General features: G+C 37.1%; 1 long non-coding RNA gene across 1 annotated transcript; it reads left to right on the forward strand.

The window, feature by feature from the left end:
• The first annotated feature begins 279 nt into the window (after positions 1–279).
• LOC133865284 (uncharacterized) lies at positions 280–15,190 on the forward strand. The gene is made up of 3 exons (XR_009899683.1): positions 280–309; positions 9,021–9,062; positions 14,596–15,190. It is a non-coding gene; the product is annotated as an uncharacterized LOC133865284 (long non-coding RNA).
• Positions 15,191–22,102: the final 6,912 nt, after the last annotated feature.

A 22,102-nucleotide genomic window follows, 5' to 3' on the forward strand; every position in this document is an offset into this window, starting at 1 on the left:
TAAGATCGGAAATCTGGAAGAATCCTATTCCAATTTGTACTTGGATTGCTTCCTAATTTGATTAGGAGATTGAAGTACGATTTTTCTAAGATCTTTAGGGCTTATAGGGTTTGTTTGCTCCCTATAAATAGACTGTTAAGCCTCAAGAAAAGAGAGGTGGGAGACCAGAAACGAAATTCCATATATTTTCTCCTTTTTAGTTTTACTTTTCTTTAGGTTTAGGTTTTATTTTTCATAATCATGTGTAGCTAAATTTTCAGCTAAGGTTAAGGATGAAGCATTACCATTAAAGAGCAACAATATTTTCATGTAAGTTTATACTATCCGATTTTATCAGTTTTTAATTTCTAATTGTTCTACTTCAATTCAATTATTGAGATGATTCTTGGATATCTATTGTGATTTATGGATACATGTGATGATTTGGGATAGTTTCATTTAATTGATTGCTTGAGTTTTTATTATCGTAACGTTAGATATTCATTGTGTTTCATTCTACGGATACATTTGATGATTTGGTTTAAACTGGATATCTTTTCTGATTTGTGCAAAGAACAAATTCATTGAATGATTTAATTAATTTTTTAAGCATAGTAGAACATACATAAGATTTGTATGGTGAGAACTTCGGATATGTATTGATGAACATGAGAATATGTTGCTATGATTTGGTGAGTGTGGATACCAAAACCTTAGTACCTTACCTTTTGATTATTTTTACTTTATTTAGTTTATATTTTCTTTTTACCAAAAATCAAACATTTTTTAGAACTAGGTTAGGATTTAATTAGTTTAGATATAAAATTGTTTTCAAGAACATAATTCTTTGTGGGACTGCAAATGATTCGTGCACTTGCGAGTTAATTAAAATTTGCACAACAAAAGTCCTTGTTCTACAAGATGTTCGAACACTCAAGACAAGATAGTGGACACATAAAAGTTTTCTTGCAATTGTCCGAACACTAGGTTAACATGTTCGGATATGCTTCACAGAAAGTTTACTTTCTGGTACATGTCTGGACACGCGATAGACATGTTCGGGAACCACCGCCTAGGAAACCATTCCTGACTTATTTTAGGGTTTTCAAAGCCTATTTAAAAGGGCTTCTATGTAGTGTTTCTTTAAGAATTTCAGTAGACATTTCCAGTCTGCTAAGAAAAGATTATTTAGCCTTAAACAGATTTATGTATTTCTGTTAGAGTATTTCTTTGTTGTTCAACTGTTCAACCATTGAAGTCTATCTAGAGAGAAGCTCCAGTTAAGGGATCAATTGAAGAACTCTCCAGACGAGTCTGAGAGAGAGGCGGAGAAGTAGGCGCTTGTTAGAATTCAAGAGAGTCACTACTGTAAAGGGTTGTCAGTACAAGCTTCTTGTAATTAGCTATTTCTTCTGATAATTGTTTTCCTGGGTTTTGCTGCCCACAGTTGTTTTTCTCTTTGGTGCAAAGAGTTTTCACTTCGTAACCAAATATCTGTGTTATTTATCTTTCCTACTTTGCATATTTGGTTACCTATTTGGTTGAGGTTCCTTAGGAGTCTATATTTATTTTCTATTTGTATCAGAGCGAGTTCACTCGTTTTGGATTAATTTCACGAATCACACAATAATGCAGGTCGCAGGGGACACCTCTAGCTATTATGTAGTCCAACGATGGAAGGATAAAATTTTGAATATATCATCAACATAAATAGAGGATTTCCAAAGTCATTTTATTCACAAGTATCTACAAATCAAGGCTCAAAACGGGGGTGAAAAAAAAAACAAAAAAACAAAACAAAACAAAAGAGGAAATAAACGGCAGGTCAAAACATCTAAAATAGTGTAATCCTAGACTCCCTGTTTCTTTATTTCTTTTCCCCTTAATTCTATTCCTTCCTTTGATGGATCAAATTATGACTATTGGTGCATGAGATTTTTTCTAAAATCAATAGATGATTGGCATATTGTCGACACTGGATGGACTCCACCAAAGACGCCAATAGCCAAATGGACTATTCCTCAAAAACAAACTCGTGTTGCCATGAATGCTCTATGCCAAGCACTTTCAACATCAGAATTCTCACGAATTTCTCATTGTGAAACTGTTAAGGAAGTATGGGAGGTCCTACAAACCACATATGAAGGAACTCAACTGATTAAAACTGCAAAACTTTAAATGTAAGTTTCTCAATTTGAAGGAATTCGAATGTTGGAAGAAGAAACATTTAATGAATTTTATACCAAGATAAGTGATCTTCGTAATTCTATGATAAGTCTTGGTTAGAAAATTTTTGATGCTAAAATCATTAAGAAGATTCTAAGATCTCTGCCTGAAAGATTTAGGATAAAGGTTACCACTATTGAGGAAAGCAAGGATCTTGATACTATTAGAATTGAAGAACTTGTTGGCTCTCTTCAAACTTATGAACTTTCCCTGCCTCCTCTTAGGAACACTAAGTCCATTGCCCTAAAAGCTGCTAAAGAAAAATCTAATAATTCCTCTTATGAGGATTTTGATGATGAGGATGGATTTGCTTTGTTTGCTATAAATTTTAGGAAGATGATGAAATCTAGCAAAGGAACATTTAGGAATAAGAATGCTAAATCTTTTGAAAATCCTAAAGGAATTGATCAAGAAAAGTACAAATCTGACAAAAAGGATCCCCGTGGTCCTAGGTATTTTGAATGCTCTGGATATGATCATATTCGTGTTGATTGTGGTAATCTGAAACAGTCCAAAGGTAAGGCTTTTAATGCTACTTTGAGTGATGATTCTAACTGTGATAACATTGATGAGACTCTTGATAAAGACTCAAATTACTTAGCTTTTAATGCTTCGTGTGATAGTCCTCATGATTCTAACAATTATTATTTTGAAAATAGTGAGTCACGATATGAACAAAATGAGCTTCAAAGTATTTATAATAAATTGTTTTTGAAGTATTCTGAGTTAATAGATCTAAACAAATAGCATGTTAAAAGGCTTAATGAATTTGAAATTAAAAGAAGCAAATTGGTTGAAAAGGTTAAGTGTCTAGAAGATGAACTGAATGAATCACAGAGTCACTTGAAAAAATTGTATAATGACAAGCTGGTTCAAATTCTAAATGATCAAAAGTGCTATTATGACAAATCTGGTTTAGGCTTTGATAAATCTGTTGCATCTTCTTCACATGTTGCTCCTAGTTCTAGAACTGTGTTTGTTAAGCCTAAAATATTTGAGCCTCATGTTGCTTGTTTAGATAAATGTACGAATGTTATTGTTCATGAGCATTTTAAAGTTGAATCTGAAATAACTGTTAAGAAGCAATCCAAATTCATTCCTACTTGCTTTCACTGCGGTATCATTGGTCATACTTGACTATACTGTCTTCAAATTTGCTCTCAAAGACCTTGGACTAAGAAGCATGATCCCAAGAAAGGTAAACCTAGTAAAAAATCTTCCATGCCAAAATATGCTCCCAAGAAAATATTCTGTGAGCATAAGCATGATAGTTCATATTTTAATGAAAGCTATGAGGGGCTGTTCAACATTGTTAGTATTTTGTATTGGCTACAATCTGTTTGACAAAATCACTGCTATGTAATGTTGCTGCTTTAACAGGGATGCCGTATATTTCAGAATCTTCACAGTATTTAGAGTTTATGTCTCTAATATGGAAAGAGATTCATTATGGCAAGTTGTAGTGTCACAAGCTTTAAGAAGGCTATTTCAAGTGTTCAAGGAAGATTCTGTGCAGCTTCCAAGTTAGAACAGTTGAATCCCAAATCTAGTCCGGACGGCCCGGTCTAAGTGTCCGGACAGTCAACAGTCTCATTAGTCAGCAACATACGTCCGGACAAGGTGGCAATACCGTTCAGACCCCATCAGTATCTAGAAGCTTCGAACAATGCAAGGTTGCAACCGTCCGGACAACATGGCAACACGTCCGGACGCTCTTCAGAGTTCGAGAAGATTCCAGCATTCAAGTGCATCCGTCCGGACGACGTGATTATACCATCCGGACGCTATTCAGAGTCCGAGTAGAAATTGGATTTCATGTTTAGACATGGATCGGAAAATAGCAACCGTCCGGACGCTTTTCAGGTTTCCAGAATGATTTTTGCACACTTCTCAGTGTTTTTATCATAACTTTCTGCTCAAGTATCGAATTGAGACGAAATTGGTGTCGTTGGAAAGCTATGAAAAAATGATACTACTTGAATGTCCATATGGCCAATATAAACATCCGGACGTCCTACCATCCGGACGGAAAGAGAGTAGCGTCCGGACGGCCTCCAGAAATTCAAGAAGTTTCAGAATTCCTTTTCAAACACGAAAACAGTTGACCGTCTGGACGCCCTTTGCTTACCATCCGGACACCACCCAGAGGACTCCAATTTTGAGTAGAATTAGGTTTTCTGAAGCCTATAAATAGAAGTCTCTAGGCATGTGTTTTCTCAAGAATTTAGTATAGAATTCCATAGTGCTTAGAGTGGGTGTTTAGGGAGATTTGAAGATCCACTAGCTCTCTAGCCATTGCCGGTGTGTACTTAATAGTTTGAGTGAAGTCTATCTTAAGCGTTGGCTCTAAGGTAAAGGATTCCATTGAAGACTCCTTCAAGTAGGAGAGTTGGTTGGGAAGCGTTAACGATGGGTTTTGTGTCATAGTCATAGGGACGATCGCTGCATCTGGGTATGTGAGTGTTAATTTCTATGTACTAACTTTGTCTTCTGAATAGTGGATATCTTGGGTTTGGTTGCCCCGAAGTGGTTTTTCTCTTCACTGAGTTTTCACTTCGTCAACAAAATATTTATCTCTTTTAAATTCTGTAATTTAAATATTTTGTTGCACACTATCACACACTTGGTAAAATAGAAGTCATCTTTATTTTTCAAACATGATGACGGATGTCTTGACTAGGTTAGATAAGTTGGACAAGGGTCACAACACTGCATCTAGGGTTAAGAAGGCTTGGGTTAGGAAGATTGATACCATTCACCTTTTGAGGGGGAGTGATAGTGGACTCACCTAGAGTTAGGTGCTCACATGGCATGCTTAGGATCATTGTTCTTGTTTTTATCTTAGAGCATGTCGGGTTCCATGCATTGGATCTTACTGATTTGTTCTTATTTTACATATGCTTTGCATATGTCATGAATATTTTTCTTCAGATTTAGATTTTATTTTATGGTAAATTGCACCGTTGGTCCCTGTAGTATGCCATAATTATTTTTCACTCCCTATGGTTTAAAAAGTTCATGAGAGATCCCTGTGGTATGAAATACTTACGTTTTACTCCCTAGGTCGATTTTCCGTCCACAATTTTGACGGAATCTGTTAGCCCTACACGTCAGCGACACGTGTCGCCATCTTATTGGCGACACGTGTCCATCTTAATAATAAAAAAAAAATTATTAAAAAATAAATAAATAAACTTTTTTTTAAAAAAAAAAAAAAAAAAATTCAAATTCAAATTCAAAAAAAAAAAAAAAAAAAAAAAAAAAAAAAAAAAAGAAAAAACAAAAATGGGAAAGGGGGTGGCACGCGGCCACCCCGAGTGGCCGAGGGTGGCGCGCGGCCACCCCCTTTGCCATTTTTGTTTTTTCTTTTTTTTGAATTTTAATTTTTTTTTTAAAAAAATAAGTATTTTTATTTATTTTTTAATAAATTTTTATTTTTTTATTAAGATTGGACATGTCAGCGCCACGTGTCACCAATAAGATGACGACACGTGGCGCTGACGTGGCATTTGACGGAATCTGTTAAAAATTTTAACAGAATTTGATGTCAGGGATCGATTTGTAATTATTGCATACCACAGGGATCTCTCATGAACTTTTTAAACCATAGGGAGTGAAAAATAATTATGGCATACCATAGGGACCAACGGTGCAATTTTCCCTTTATTTTAATCCCTTTGCATCTAATGGCTTGATCATGTTTAAAGAGAACAACTAGCAGGTCTAAATGAGGAGGACAGAAAAAACACTTCGAATGGCTGCTTTTCTGCTTTGGTTGTTTTACAAGTGGTATCAAACCTCTCAATGGAGGTAGGTTTGAAGTTCTTAGACACCTTGGTTGTTTGTGACATGTTCTAAACATGTCTTCTTCACATGCTAAGGAAAAGAATTTTAGTTGTCTCCCTCTATAAGCATGTCTTTTATCTTGTTGCTATTTTTTTTTTTGGTGGATTTTTTGTTTCTGTGATTTTTTTAATAAAAAAAGGGGGGAGATGCAGATTTTTTTTTTTCTTTCTTTTGACGGACTTTTAGATATCTGATGTCTTTCTAACTGATATCTCAGTCTATGTGCTTTGTTGAAATATCTTTACATATACTTGAGATGATTTAGTTTGATATCTGCTTAGTTTTTTCTGCTGCATCTGAAGCTTGATTGTTCATTCCTCTTATGCTATTTGTAATGATCCTAGTATTCCTTTAGGGAGGTTTATGTAATTTTAGTAATCATGGGAAATTATATTTTTTTTAAAAGAAAAAAAAATCTTAATTCACAATAATTTTTCTCAAAATATTGGCCAATATATATTTAAATGACAAAGAAAAATTCTTGAAGCTACCTTTATAGAGTTTTAATAAGGTTTCACAATTTAATATTGTTTCCCAAATCTATAAAGAGACAACATTCGTTTTTTTTTTTTTTTTATTTAAAAAAAAAAAAAAAAAAAACCCTAATAATAAAGCCCTAGCAGCCACCTAATATTTTTTCCCAATGAATATTTTTTTTGGCCATCACCTTCTCCTTACCTCAACTATTTCTTCAAGCCATCTCCCTCTCCCTGTGCGCAAGGTATGGACTATTGGCTTTTAACCCTTCTTTGCCTTTTGTTTTTAATTTTGGTAGCAAAACATGTTTCTTCTTCTATTACTTGTTATGTTGCTATAGCCGTGACTGGTTGGAATATTATACGGTGTTGCAAATTGTTTTTCTTTTTTTTCTTCCCCTTTTCTTTCTCTATGTACCGACGTCACATGGGTTCTTTTGTTTTGTTTCTTTTCTTTTTCTAGCCAATTTACCGTAGCAGTCACTTGTCCTTTCCTTCCTTTTGTTTTCTTTTGATTGACACAGCCGTGTGTCACCATGTGATGTCCTTGTTTGTCCATAAAATAACAAAGGGTTATGCTCCTTTTTTTTTGTTTTTGTTTTATTATTCTTTACAATACCGTAGTAAGTTCCTTTTTCCTTGCTTATTATTATTATTTTCTTTGTTCTTCTTTCCCTCTACAAGACTCATAGGAGTTAATTTTTGTTATGTCCTTTCTTTTTTACATCTAATCCCTAGCAGGTCTTGCATCCATAGCGCTATATTTTTTCTTTTCCTGTCTGGTCGTGATGATTGTAGCAGGCCACAGGGTGGATAAATTTTGTAGTTCTTTTCTTTTTTATTCTCTTCTTATATGTAATCATTAGGTCCTATTGTATATTTTTATGGAGATATTTTTGAAAAATAGATGACTTCTAATTTGCCATGTGTATGCACAATGTGTAAAAAAATATTGTAAATACGGAATTTAAAGAACACAAATATTTTGTTAACGAAGTGGAAACTCAATGAAGAAAAAAACTACTCCGGGATAGCCAAAATCAAGAAATCCACTATTAGAAGACAAAGCTAGTACATAGACAGTAGCACTCACATACCCATATGCAGTGATCGTATCTAGCACTCTGACATGTAACCCAACGTGAACGCCTCCCAACCAAGTCTCCTACTTGAAAGGGGTTTTCTATGAATTCCTTTACCTTAGGGCTCCTCCCTAAGATAGACTTCAATGATGAGCACAGTAATAACACAACATCAACCCTTAGAGAGCTAGCAGATCTTTACAATATCTACCTAAACACCTTCTCTAAGTACAGAAGAATTCAATACTGAATTCATACAAATTACATGCCTAGAGGCCTCTATTTATAGGCTACAGAAAACCTAAATCGGCTCTGATTCGGTTTTCTCTAGGCGGCATTCGTACGCAAGCTGAGGTCGTTCGGACGGTGAACTGTGCAACCGGCTTTCCATAAAGCATCTTTCCTGAATAAGGCCGCGTCCGGACAGTGTTGCCCTAGCGTTCGGACTATTGCACATCTGCTGCATGCAATTACCATAGTAAGGACTAGCGTCTAGATGGTGTTGCCCTGACGTCCGGACAGTTACAATTCTTCTTTACGACCTGCCTTATCAAGGATGGTGTCTAGACGGTGTAGACCTATCGTCCGGACGTATGCAGCTATCTTCCCATATTTGTGTTTGTGAAGGAAAACCTAATTCTCATCGAACTCTGACTGGCGTCCGAATGGTATTGCCACATTGTCCGGACAGATGCACTAGAATGTTGGAAACTTCTCAAACTCTTAAGAGCGTCTTGACGTGTTGCCATGACGTCCGGACGGATGCAACCTTGAACTAGTCGAACTTCTCGACACTGATAGGAGTCCGGACGGTATTGCCACGTCGTCCGAACTGATGTTGCTGACTGATGAGGGTCCGGACTCTAGATAGGGCCATCTGAACGAAATCTTTCGATCCGACTTCTCTGAGTTGGAATCTGCACAAAATCTTCCCAGAACTTCTGAAATAGCCTTCTTCATGCTTGTGAGACTGAACTTGTCATAATAAGGCTATTTCCATCTTTAGAGAAATAAACTCTAATAAACTGAAGACTCTGAAAAATACGGTATCCCTGTGAGAGTAGCAACAATACATGATAGTGATTTTTGTCGACAAAATGCAACCAATACAAAACTAACAATTTTAACAACCAATGATATTTTAGTATCTTAATTATAATATCTCTTCTTGATTTTTGACTTGAACAAATAATAATTTTGAGAACAATTTTTCACAATGTGCTAATATCCTATTTTATGAATATGACCCAAGAGTTTATATGCATACTCAAATACGGTTTAATAATTTTTAAATTGCAATAGTTTATATATGATATAAGTATAGATCGGAAATCCAGGATACGTTAGGTCCAATTTTAATTAGGATTTGTATGATAGCCTAGGGCTGACATAGTTAAGTTTATCAATTCAGGTGTGTGGTATTTCAGATCAGCCCTTCAGCTGCATTATCGAGGTAAGGGGATCCTTAACTCCTTCTAAATACAATCTCATTATAAACTCTCTTTATTTCCTTATGAAAATTTCTTATGCTATGTTAGCCTTATGTTTACATTAATAATTGTGTTTACATGAAATAATTTTTATAAGAGAATTTAAATCCCTAAAATTATTTTATCACTTAAATTGGTACGGGTACAACCCTCGACTTTTATAGAAGTTTTAAGTGAAGGGCAACCTATTTTAGGAAACCCTAATTTTAGAAAGTTTCCAATTACTCTGGTTAAGGTAAGTTCCAATTATGGAAAGTTTTGAATAAGGAAAGTTATAATATTATGAAAACCTCACACACGTATTCTGAACAAGTTTCATGGGAAGTGAAGGATAGAGAAATGATTTATTATGTGAAGGACACGTGTGTGTGGAGAAAATTATTTTGGCCCTAGAGATATTCACAGATGTATAAGCTCAGTACCGTCCTTGGATGGAAGTGCATTCGCTGAAAGGACTTTGAGATGGTGGTAGTTCATCCCTATGTCATGCTAAGTACACTTTGATTAATTAGTTGATGAGGCAGGCCTGCTGCCACAGTTCCCTGCCATAGTCAAAATTGTTAGTTTGTGATTGGCTGCATTCTGTTGGACAAAATCACTTCTATGTAATGTTCCTTTTTAATCAGGGATGTTGTTATTCAAAGTCTACACTTTAGTTATGCGCTTCAAGAAGACTCTGTGCAGAATTCAAGACAGAGAAGTCGGATCCCTTGCATCCATCCGGACGATGTGGTTATTCCATCCGGACTCCCATCAGTGTCTAGAAGCTTTGAAAACTGTTCAAGGTTGCATCCATTCAGATGTCTCAACAACACGTTCGTATGTCATTCAATGTTCGCCAAGTAAAAGGATTTCCTTCGCAGACAAAGATATAGGAAGACAGCTACAACCGTCCGGACGATAGGTCTCACCGTCTGGATGCTATCCTTGATAAGGTAAGACGTGGGGAAGATTTGCAACATCCTCCGGACGTCAAGGCAACACCATCCAAACGCTAGTCCTTATTATGAAAATTGCGTGCAACTGAAGTGCAATCGTTTGGACACTAGAGCAACACCGTCCGGACGCGGCCCTATTCATGAAAGAATATCAACGCTTTTGGAAAGCCAGTTGCATAGTTATCCGTCCAGACGCTCTCATCTATCGTTCGGACGTCACCTAGAGAAAATCGTATCAGACTCGATTTAGGTCTTCTGTAGCGTATATATAGAGGCCTCTATACATGTATTTTGTAAGAATTCGGTATTGTATTCCTTAGAGCTTAGAGAGTATAATTTAAGAGTTATTGTGCTGATAAGTTTGCTTTCAAGCCGTTGCCGAAGTGCTGTTGTTGTGCTCATGTTGAAGTCTATCTTAGGGAGGAGCTCTAAGGTAAAGGAATCCATTGAAGACCTCTTCAAGTAGGTGACTTGGTTGGGAAGCGTTCATGTTGGGTTATATGTCAGAATGCAAGATACAATCGCTGCATAAGGGTATGTGAGTGATACTGTCTTGTTACTAACTTTGTCTTCTGAATAGTGGATTTCTTAGGTTTGGCTGCCCCAAAGTGGTTTTTCTCTTAATTGAGTTTCCACTTCATTAACAAAATATTTGTGTCATTTAAATTCCGCATTTACAATATTTTGTTACACATTGCACACGCACACGGTAAAATTAGAAGTCTCTCTATTTTTCAATTGGTATCAGAGCTTGGTACACTCTGTTTAGATTTATTTCTTGAGTCTTATCCTTTGGACTTGTATTTTACCATGTCTCAAAATCTTATGACTGTTCCTGCCTTTGATGGCAAGAACTATGGCTATTGGAAAGCTTGTATGCGTTTCTTTTTAAAATCTATTGATTGTTGGAAAACTGTTGAAACTGGTTGGACTAAGCCAGTGGATACAAATATTGAACTTGTAATTGAAAATAACGCACGACTTGCCAGTGACAAAGCCCTTCATGCTCTATGTTGAGCTCTTTCACCATCTGAATTTACTAAAATTTCAAATTATGGAACTGCTCAAGAAGCATGGCAAATATTAGAAACAACATATGAAGGTACAAAAATTGTTAAATCTGCAAAACTTCAAATGTTGATTTCTAGATTTGAAGAAATTAAGATGCATGAAGATGAGACATTCGGAAAGTTTTACTCTAAGATGAGCGACCTAAGGAACTCAATGGTGAGCCTTGGGAAGTCCGTCTCAGATGTAAAGCTCATCCGTAAAATTCTAAGATCTTTGCATGAGTGTTTTAGAAACAAAGTGACTACCATTGAAGAAAGCAAAGATTTAGTAGAGATGAAGATTGAAGAGTTGGTGAGATCTCTTCAAACCTATGAGCTTTCCATGTCCCCAGTCAAGAAGGTAAAGACTATTGCCCTCAAGGCATCTAAAAAGAAAGTCAAAGTCTCATCTAAAGATGACTCTGAGAAAGAAGAAGATGCAGTGGCAATGCTGGAGAAGAATTTCGGAAGATTGATGAAGAATGATAAATTCAAGAAAAATTTCTAAAAGACTGAAGAAGGCCTCCAAGGAGTCTGAACCTGAAGAAGCTGAGAAGAAAGACCCAAGAGGCCCCAGATGTTTTGAATGCTCAGGCTTTGGGCATATATGGGCTGACTGTGGGAACCTCAAGTAGGGAAAATGGAAGGCCTACAATGCAACTCTCAGTGATGAGTCCGAAGAAGAAGAATCTCCTGCTCAAGATCAGTTTCTAGCCTTTGTGGCTCCACATGAAGAAAATGATGATTCTTATTGCTCTGAGTACAGTGATGAAGACGGGGAAGGACTCAAAGAGGCCTGTAAAATGCTCAAAGACGGGGAGACTCGTAAGCAGCACATTTATGAGTTGAACAGTTTACAAACTGAGAATAGTTCACCACTGCTCAAAATACAGTTACTAGAGGAGAAGCTACTGGAGACACAACAACAGTTGGAGAGGGTCACTAATGAGAAGCTAACCCATATGCTGTCAATCCAGAAGAGCCCAATAGACAAGACCGGACTCGGGTATGTAGCTCCTCCCTCTGACATTCCCTCTACTTCTAGGACTATTTTTGTTAAGCCCACAGTCCCCGAGCCTCCACTCACAGTCGTGGACAAGGGAAAGGAAGTAATTGGTGGAGATATTCCGCTCACTCAGAAGCCCCCCCACCATTAGATAACCTCCTATATGCCACCACTGCTACTTAAGTGGGCACATCCAATCCCAGTGTTCTCTTCTCAAAGCTCAGAGATCAAACGTCAAGAAAGAGGTGCCAAGACAAGCTAATGTCGGCACTAGACCTCTAGCCCAGCATCAAGCTCCACGGCATTAGGCTCCCCAATATTAGGCTCCATGGCATCAGGTTCCAAGGCACCTGGCCCCACGGCGTCAGGCTCCTCAGCATCAGCCGCATCAACAGTGATTTGTTCCTGCCAATCAGAATGGCAAACCCAAGACTAACAAATCAAGACACTTCATGAAAAAGCCGCAGAAGATGGAGGATGATCAATTCTATAGGGAGCTGCCTATATGGATGCAAAGTATGATACAGTGGATGGATCATCAGATGAAGTCCTGTCACCAACCACCATAAGGAAGGCAAGCATGGGTCAGAAAGGAGGCAGACATTCACCCCTTGAGGGGGAATGGACTCACCTAGTTGGTGAGGGTACATATGCCTAGAATTTGGTTCCTAATCCTAGAGCATCAGGTTAGATTGTATTGCATTATTCACTACATGTCATATCCTTGTTTGCTTTGCAATTTAGGAACCATTGTTATTTGCCCCCTATTTCTCTTGTTGCTCTTGAGAAAATTTTGCAGGTACTATTTAGGGATGATAGAAAAAGCACATCAGGTTTGATCTTACCACATGCTAGGTTTATGATTGTCTATTCACCTTTATAGCATATTTTTATTGTTTTTCATAAAAAAAAAAAAAAAAAAAAAAAAAAAAAAACCAAAAAAAACCAAAAAAAACCAAAAAAAACCAAAAAAAACCAAAAAAAAAAAAAAATGGGGGAGAAGATGCAGAATTTTTATTTTTTCTTTTCTTGGCGTTTCAGATATTGCATCTGTTTTTGTCTAATATCTCTGTTCATTGTACATTAATTGACTATGCTTATATATGATTGAGAAATTATGTCTAATATCTGCCAAGTTTTCCTGTACATCTTAATGCTAGATAGTTACTTTTCTCATGCGATGATTTTTGTGCACTATCCAATGCTCCTCTAAGGTACATTTTTATTTTCTATCTAACTTTTTGCTTCTGGAAATTCTAATGAGAGATTTTTTTGTAAGATGGTCAAATTGACCAACTCGCTAGTTGAACTTAGAAACTAAAAATTCTAGCATTCTCTTTAGGTTGCAGCACCAAGTGATAAAAAGCATTCAAAAAATCAGTAAATATGGATAAATAAAAAGATCCACTGCTTATTGTGCTATAAATCTGTTCTTGAACTTGTCCCTAAAAAAACAATTAATGACCAAATCATTGCGGAAATAGACGGTCACAAAGAACTAAGTAAAAGAAAAGTGTTGCTTCTTAGAGGGAGTGTATTAGATGAGGATTGTTAGGCCTTAGTAAAATGAAGTTTAACTTTTGACTGATCTATCATCAATTTTCTCTCTTGTTTAGAAAAATCAGTTGCTTTAAGTCATATCAGTGAACTTCATACCTTATTGAGAAAGTCTTCACACACACACACACGCATTGCATGAGTTGAGTAATTTATTTAAAATTTCTATCTACAGGAAATTTGTGCTAATTGAACTCTTAACTCTCAATTATATCTCTACATATTCTTGAAATGCTATCTAACTGCTATATCAGTTGATTATACACATGTGTTTTGAAGCTGACTTTAGGGAAAATAATTTTTCTGCAAATTTTCCTTCAGTTTTTGTTTTTCAATGTGAAGCGTCTGGACAGTCTCCTCTTAAGTCCGAAAAGGTGTGGCCCAGATGGCCGGATGGTCAGGTGACATGCCCGGACGCGCGCGGTTCTGTCATATGCTTATGTGGCATTCCGCGTCCGAACGGGATAGTGATGCGTCCGGACGGTTACCTTACAGGTTTAAGAATCACTTTCTTTCCCTAGCAGCCGCACCTCACTTCTATTTCTCTCGATTTTTTCCTACGTTTTTGTCTTTTTAGTGCATTTTTCTCATGTCTTCTCACGAGTTCTCAGCTTATTTTGTCCTCTTGTGCATTTTCTCTCCATTTCAAGTATTTTTCCTTTACTTTCTTTTCAGTTTTTTTTAAACTTGTTAGAATATTTTTGTGTAGGATATTGTTGAGATATTAATTGCTCAAAATTGTTTGTGTTCTCTGCTGTTGTGATTAGAATATTTGTTTCTTTCATTAATTTGGACCGTGTTGGGATATTATTGCATATCTATTTTTTTTTTTTTTTTTTAAGTCCATTTTACTGTTTTTATAATGCCAAAACTTTTTGGGGACTAACAGGAACTAAATTCATTGGTGTTTTTTTTCTTGGCAAAATGGTTAAATTTTCTTTTGCAGAATCATGCTTGCCGGCAGTTTACAACACAGAGTTCGCCAGAGGATCAAGGAAGACATTGCTGCTTCCAGAGCCAGAATAGCAAACACGTCAATTATTCCACAGAGGAATGTTGTTAGGGCTGATGTGATGGTAGCACCTCTTGATGTCATTAATGACATCATTCAGACATATAACTAGGGCTATCTCTACAATTGTGCTTACATTGTACTCAACTTCTCTCGAGTCACTTCAGGGAAGTATGAGTTAGATGCAGCGAGTGGTTCACTCTATTAACCTCCGTGTGGAGCAGTGCCAGCTGGATATTCAAGAGTGTCTCCAACACCATCATTCGGCTCATGATAATGAGGATCATCCTACCCTTGCTAAGGACGATTGGTTATTTTTTGTTTGGTGTTTTGTTTAGCTTATTTTGAGACATTTTTTTTTATTATTTTCCTTTCTTGGATTATTGTAATATTTTTATAACTCTGGATTAATTTACTCTGTTTACCCTTGTCTTGCTGAGACATTAAGGGGGAGTAATTTTTATTGTTGGTTTTTATATGCTCTATTTTACCTTTTATCATTTTGAGACAAAAATAGAGAGTATTTTTTATTTTGGACCGGAATTGTATTTTTAAACCGGTCAAGTAATTTTTGTCTCAGAATGGCCAAATGAGAAGTTTGTTAGTTTGTAATTAGCTGCATTCTTTTAGGAAAAAAATCACTTTTATGTAATGTTGCTTTTTAATCATGATGTTATTCAAAGTCTACACACTTCTGTTATGTGCTTCAAGAAGACTATGTGCAGAATTCAAAACAGTGAAGTCGGATCCCTTCTTCCTCTTAAACTTAACCGGTGGACAGCATGCCAAGGGTGTGGGCTCCGCCTCGACGAACAACTCCATTTGCTAATCATCTCGATTATCTAATGCAACAGATCGAAGAAACAAGACAGTTCCCATCATCTCCCCCTTTCACAAAGAGAGGAAGAGAGTTCGCTAGAGGAGGGGGAGAAAAGAACACAAACACAACTAAGGAGGAGGATTCAGACCCCAACACACCCCCGAAGTCTGGAGAAGAACAGAGCAAACGAGGCTCGCCAGGAACAGCTATTGTAGGAGGAAGAAGGTAACCCCATCTCTCAACCACCATAAGGAGCGGCACAAAGAGATGACAGCTAACCTTGATGGGGGAAGACCTTGTCATGCCAGAGAGCCCACTGGGATGAGAAAGTGGATCGCCGGAGAACTCAAAGGAAACAACTCTTAAGAGTCGTCGGAGAACTCAATGGGAGAGGGGTTCTGGTTTGTCAAAGGTTAGAGCATCCTCATTGGCCTCTTCAGTTCAAAAATTTATAACTCTACTGGTTCGCTGAAAAGCCCATCGGGAGTGGAGTTCTGGGTCCTCACAAGAAGAAAAGAAGTGGACCCCCCCCCCCCCCCCAAAAAAAAAAGAAAAGAGACCAAGGCCACCAGAGGCTCCAGGAAAGAAGTCGTCCCCTCTGAAGGATCTAAGACCACTGGGAACGAAGGGGAGAAAGCGTCGGCAGAGACCCCGTCAGGAACAGCGGTGCTATGGCTCCCCACAGTCAGCAGCGGTCGAGGCTTGGTCGGTACACCACCGGCAGAAGATGAGGCGCTTGGGTCTCCGACTTGACCCGCGTCTGAGCCTAGGGGAGTCACCTCAAGAGAAGAACTCAAGGTTTCTGGGTCGCCGGGCTGGCCCACGCCCAAGCCCAGAGAAGGATCTTGAAGAAATAGACTTGAAAACTCCTTGGGATTGGGCCTGGGTCCATTAAAGCCCAAAGAAGCCTCCTTCAGATGGCGGCCCAGGACAACCTTGGGTTTGAACACGAATTTGGGCCGGTTTACGGTGAAGACCATGGGGGCTTTCCCTTCTGGGTCACAGGCTGGCGTCGATGAAACTAGGTCAAAAAGAAAACCCATAGTCTTATTGGACTTGAGCTAGGGATCTCCGAATCCAAGGGAAGCAGTCTCTTCCGGATTACAGGCTTAGACTTTGATCAAGAACGGAAGCCTTACCGGTTGGGTTCAGCCTACAACCCAACGGTCCACCCTCGAACAAGGCAAAACGTGATAGACAAAAAGCAATGTCCTCTTGAATCCTCAGCAACATCCTTCTCCAGCTGAGCAAATCGAAACTATCACAAAAATAGGTATTACAATCTTCAACCCCTAGGTCCTTAATTGACGAACGTCTCCCTTTCCAACGTTGCAGAGGAAACAGAGGGTTGAGGACCACAATTCCACGCTGGACCTGCCTTCACCTGAACAGGCTGAACTGCTTTCACGAGAGCTGATGCCTTCACCGTAGCTTTCTTCGTTGGAGAACGGACGTAACGCCGAAACCAAAGGAGCATTCACCTGAGCATGAGAACCCTTTTCCATAGCCGAAATGGCCATTACGAGGACCTCACCATTTTCTCCCTTACAACAAGCTATCTTTGTCAGCCAAAGCAAGATCATTGATGGTAGATGATCTTCCTTGATAGCAGTACTCCAGGAGCTCCAAGCACTTGTTTGCATCACCAGGTTATAACTACTGATCGACTTCATATCTACTCCAACAACATGTCTTTAAATCTTCTCCTTAACACACCATTGCCAAAAGCACCTACACATGTTGGAGAGAGAGAAAGAGGTGTGGGCACCTTCTTCTTTTTTTTTGTAGGGTAAATGACAAAATTGGCTCAATTGTAACAAAATTGTAGTTTGACGGGTCTAAGTCTCACACTTGTCGGTTCATGAAACTTTATCAAAAATGGTTGTTAGTTTAGGAGGTCAAAGTATGTTTAACACAGTTTAAATACTATGTTTTAAAAAAATTATTACTTAAGGAATACTTATATCTTTTGCAATGGATACTCTCCATTTCATTTGAAATTATTAATATTTCATGATACATGATGTTGACACGTCTTGTAAAATATTTAAATAACATAGCATCATGTAGCGCCCCATATTTTAAGACATAAAATATAACGTCTGAAAATGCTTCTTTTGTTTGAATGCTTCTTGACAGTCTCTGTAGATTTTGGGTTGGCATTCTTATAAATAACACTATCCTTACCTTTTATATATCTCCTATGTGAATGGACATATTTGGATGAGAAAGATTTTTCAACTAAACCTTTCCTTGGAGCATCCTGCTTAATCCAATATTTGTGGGTTTTTAACAAAAAACAATTTGGTCTAATATGACCAACCTTCCCACAATTATGACACGTAGGGACAAAATTACCATGAGCTTGTGTACCTGTATCTTTGGATTTAGGCTTCACACAATTATTTAAGCAAGAATTTTCAGAATTATCCAAACAAACAGTATCTACTATCACATGCTTAATAGCAATAGAATCTAATTTCGAATTAGAAGCATGTGAAGTAGAAGCTCTCAAATCATTAACAATTAAATTAGGCTTGTTAGAAATATTTGAATGAATACAAAGCATGCTCTTAAATTATCACTAGAGAATTTTTTTCAAGAAATCTTCAGATTATTTTAATTTATTCTCAAGTGTATCAATAATGTCAAATAGCATGATATTCTCATATTTTAAAGAGTCAATCAAAACATGTGATTTAGACAATTTAATAATTAAAAACTATTTTTCTTGCTTAACCTTTTTGAGCTCTTTATTTGACTTTTTATTCAATTTAAGAAAATTCTTAAGAAATTCATTATCATAATTCTCTTCAGACAACATAGAAGAATTCATGATAAAAGAAATCAATAGAAAATAAGGATCACACTTAGGAAATTAATCCAAACACAAGTGTACCTGCTCTAATACCAATTGAAAAATATAATGACTTCTAAATTACGGTGTGTGTGTGTGTGTGTGTGCGCGCGCGCAACGTGTAACAAAATATCAAAAGTGCGGAATTTAAATGAGACAGATATTTTGTTAACGAAATGGAAACTCAATTAAGAGAAAAACCATTCCGGGGCAGCCAAACCCAGGATATCTACTATTCAAAAGACAGAGTTAGTAACAAAACAGTAACACTCACAATGTTTACAATTATGATTTTTGAAATATGATTATCTATGCTTTTATAAATATATGCACTAAATGATTTTTAAGAATGACTATATATTTACCTGTTATACATGCTAGAAATCATATTTATATGATTTCCATATTATGAAACATATTGATATGACTTGTATGTTATAAATATATTGGTATAATCTGTATGCTAAATAAATAGTGTGCTATGAAACTATTTTGATTAAGAAATGATTCTGAAACAAGAAAAATGTTTTGAGTATAAACTTTCAACATTGTTACCATGTTTACAAAATGATGTTTAGATGAGATGAAAATGTATTTAAAATAATTATTATGTGAGAATACGTTGGTCATATTTAATTATATATTAAGATAATTCAGTCAGCTCTGATGTATTATGTTCTCAAGTTTTTAAAGAAAAAATATATTCCACTGTCAAATCTCAACTCTGATGATGTCGTAACGTCACATGGAAATTGAAATTTTTCACTTACACTTTTTTGTAAAAAGCGAGGCATCACACATCATGTACACCATTAGATATACCTGTTAAATTACCACTTATCCCAAAAGCTTAAGCTTATAGAAAGAGATGAATTTAATCAATATTTTATATAACGCCCAAGTGAAATTAAGTAACCGGTAGTTAACTTCATCGTTCGTCTCCTAGTCTTGTTCTAAAACGAGCAAGACCAAATGGATCTCATCCCCTCTGAACAGAGTTTGCAGCGGAAGACTTTCACTTTAAAGATAAATATAGCATTCTAAAATCCACAATCACAATAAGAATAGCTAGAATAATCTAAAACATCATAACATAGATAGTTGAAGCTTCCACAGCCGCTCTCTTACTTGGTCCCGCTCCTCCATATGGAACTCCTAGAACAAAAGTCCTCTTTCTCTGTTGTGCAAAGGCCGCTGTGTTCTCCTTCAAGCTCTCTTCGTACATCAAGGCGCGGTCCACCAACTGGAAAAAGTTACAGATGTCGAAGCATGTCATCATGGTCTTAATACGTGGGCTTAGGCCTCTCTCAAACTTCTTGGCCTTCTTTTCCTCGTCTAGAATGAGGTATACAGCAAACCTCGATAAGTGAATAAACTTAGTCGCATACTCTATCACTGTCATTGCTTCTTGAACTAAATCCATAAATTCCCTCGCCTTTGCCTCCTGCACCACTCAATGAAAGAATTGCTTGTGGAATTCATCCCTAAAGATTTCCCAAGTGATGGCATATTCTAATCCCAAGTCTAATACAAAAAGGTCCTTCAATTGCAACCATCTTTTCTCTTCACCAGTCAGTTTATGGGTAGCATACTTCACCTTCTGCTCAATAGTTTAGTCAATTGTCTCTAAAAGCTCCCCGGTGTAATTCAGCCAATTCTCTGCACTGAAATGATCACCACTCCCACTCCCATTAAAGTTATCGGAGTTATGACTACAAAAGTCCTTCAGGGTACAACCTCATCCTTTCGCAGCATGCCTAGCTTCTCAGTCTTGGATGATCACTGTGATGCCCCAATGAGCTTCATGGTTCATCTTCCAATCTTATTCGAAGAAAAACAATACCACAGGGATCGCATCCTCTCCAAAGAGAGTCTACAGTGGAAGGCTTTCACTTAAAAGATAAAGATAGCATTCTAAAATTCACAATCATAATAAGAATAACAAAAGTATATAAACTAAAACATCAGAACATAAATAGTTGAAGCTCTCAAAGTAAGGTCAAAAGACAAGTCATAAAAATAAGATACAGATCCAAAGCCAAAAGATCCAAAAGTCATCAACATCAAGAGTCAAATCCTACACTTAAGGAGATAATGCATAAAGATAATATCTAGCATATCCCAGCGGAATTCACTAGCTACTCTCCACTTCTGTGCCAGCCAAATAGGATCTAACTCCTCAAAAATGATTCTGAGCACTCCCTCCAGCAGGACCATATGTTTTTGTGAAATTTCCATCACAAAAACTATATATAAAATATTACATGTTTCATAGGTGGAAAGATACAAGCGTACATCCACGACTTAGTAAGTAATAATACGTAAATACAGATTAGAAACAATAGAAGAAAGAAGAGAGAAGTATCTGGTGGTCTACCCAGGATATTAACCCTTTTCTGACAGGGTTGGCACTGTCCCGAGGGACCTATAATACAACACCGATGCCTCGGATATGTGTCATATACTAACAGCCAGACCAAGTCCAACCTTGGGTGGCCCATGCTATTAGCAAAGTCGTAACTATGACCTCCATTCTAGCATGGTTCTTCGGTCACAAACAATTATTAGATCCAAGGCCTATCATAACACATCATAAACATTTGACCATAAAAAACAACCTATATAATAGTAAGCTCATGGCCATTTTTCCACACGAGATTGTGTACCATGTCATATGATGCAATTTAGTCTTCACTGTATTTTACATGCATGCTTTTATAATTTCATTATTTCATTATCTTACCATTAATCACACATTTTCACAAAGTCAAGTTCACAATAGTCAAAGTACATTTCATGTGAGTTGTAAACTTGCATATTTTTTGTACACAAAATAATCATGCTATGTAGAAAAATAATAAAAACAACTATCTATGTGAATTTTACTCACTTGTATCGCAAGGCTCCTCCAAAAAGTCCTCCCAAGTCCGCACAACCTCATAATCTTAAAAAAAAAAAAAAAAAGACCTAAATCCAAGTTAAAGCTAATCCACACTATATCATGTTTGAAATGGGTATTTTGCCTACTCGATGAACGTGAGTGCTCAAGGGTCGAATGTTTGTGATATGCACTGTGAACATTCGTACTACGTGGAACGATCATTTGAAGCATGAAAGATCGAACGTTCGGCTAAGGGGATCAAACCTTTGTCCCTGGCAGAAACTACATTTGGAACGAAATTCTAGTATAAGCTACTACTAAGCTAGACCTAAGTTTGAAGTAACACTCTAAACACAGTTCTAAGCCATAATAACATCTCATGCAAGAGTTAAGATGTCTAAAGCATCAAAAAGGCTTATACCTATCATTGAGTTAGTATTAAGACAACGAAGGGAGGATTAAACTTAAGATTAAAGCTTATAAAGATAAACCGATAGCATAACGACTATAAAAGAACAGGTTTAAGGTAAGGGCATTACCTTTTTAACGAGAAACATCTCCCTCACACCAAAATGACCTCACACGCTCTCGGTAGAGTAACAACAAGGGTCAAAATACATGAAATATGATGATAAGTTAGGTTATTTATAGGGGAAATGTCGTAGGTGGATAAGGATCATCTGATCTGCCATCTGGCAAACGTTTGCCAAGCGAGTCTCAAACGTTCGTGTACTTTTAGGGTTAGACCAACATTCGTTGTATGATCCCAATCATTCGGCGTACGATCTAACACATGCCAAAGGCATGGGATGTACCTTATGACACGTAGTACAACACATCATCAAACGTTCTCGGTGGGAACTGTGAACGTTCTCAATTCAAA

This window comes from Alnus glutinosa, chromosome 4 (genome assembly GCF_958979055.1).
Source record: "Alnus glutinosa chromosome 4, dhAlnGlut1.1, whole genome shotgun sequence".
Classification (NCBI taxonomy): Eukaryota; Viridiplantae; Streptophyta; class Magnoliopsida; order Fagales; family Betulaceae; genus Alnus; species Alnus glutinosa.